The sequence below is a fragment of the Propithecus coquereli genome, unplaced genomic scaffold (genome assembly GCF_000956105.1).
Source record: "Propithecus coquereli isolate 6110/MARCELLA unplaced genomic scaffold, Pcoq_1.0 Scaffold88, whole genome shotgun sequence".
Lineage (NCBI taxonomy): Eukaryota > Metazoa > Chordata > Mammalia > Primates > Indriidae > Propithecus > Propithecus coquereli.
The window spans coordinates 9,369,588-9,370,821 of record NW_012155062.1 but is presented as its reverse complement, the minus strand read 5'-3'; positions in this window follow the sequence as shown (position 1 = coordinate 9,370,821).

The following is a 1,234-nucleotide window of genomic DNA, read 5'->3' as shown; positions in this document are numbered from 1 at the left end:
TCCAAGTCTAATTTAACGCCAAATGAAAGGTACCTTACTAGCATCTACCCATATACTATTTTATGGCAATATTTAAAGAAATATACTTCACTTAACCAAACAAAAAACCATATATACGAAATTAAATGTATTGCATCATTATTCATTTGACAAATATTTACTGAGTCCTATTATGTGCCATACATTGTTACATGAGTGTGGGACACATAAATACTTCAAAAAGCATTAAGTAGCATTTTGTAGAAAAAAAGCTACATTCTTAGAACTTAATCTCTTATCAAAATTTATCTAAAAAATCCAACCTTACATTTTAACTTTCATCCCATTTATTCAGCTACTCTCGAGCAATGTGTTATCCTGGAAAGCATAATTAACCATGACAGAGCAAAAAGAAAGTTTCATTTCTAAAAAGTTCCCAAGCTTTACATCCTTGGCAGTTCCCATCACCCTCCACATTCCAGAACCTATCACCACAACTTCCTTCATTGAAAGCACTCTAACTGACCAAGATATCATCAAAAAGAGATGTGGGGTTTTTTTCTTTCTTTCTTTCTATGTTTTAAAAATCAAAAGGGCTCAAGTTTGGAAAACTCTTCTTTTTAAGTCCGTTCTCACGGTCTCAAAAATGACCCGTTGGGAAAAAAACTGACCTCTGAAATTTTGAGGAATCACAGGAACTTTTTCTGTTTTGGTCAAACTCAATAGAGAGCTCTGTATTAAAATTAAGCATCACTTTCTATACTTCATCAATGTCTCTCGTGGTCTGAATACCACTCCCAAAGGGAAAGCGCCTGACAAGTACTAGAAAACCCAAATCTAAAATAAAGTAGTTTTCATACAGTATAAAACATACACATACTTATGGTTAAAACATTCTATTTCAAAGCATAAAGTGATTGCCTTAAACAGACATCTGCAGATGTTTTATACTTTGTACAGATCTGGCAAATACCCAAGAAACAAAAAAAAGTCCTCATTTCCTGATGTGGGTTAGCCAGCATTAAAAAAAATGAAAAAGTACATTAAGTCCAGAAACCATTAAATTAAATTATTAATATTTCAGAAATTACCCTCATATCTACCTCAAAGTTACAGTATTGTAATTCTGGGTCATCTTATAAATCAGATAACCTACTGTCCTACACATACATCTTTTCAAAAATTTTAACCACATTTTTTCATCATTATCCTCAGTCATACAAATATGACCTGAAATGGGCTAAGTATAAATACA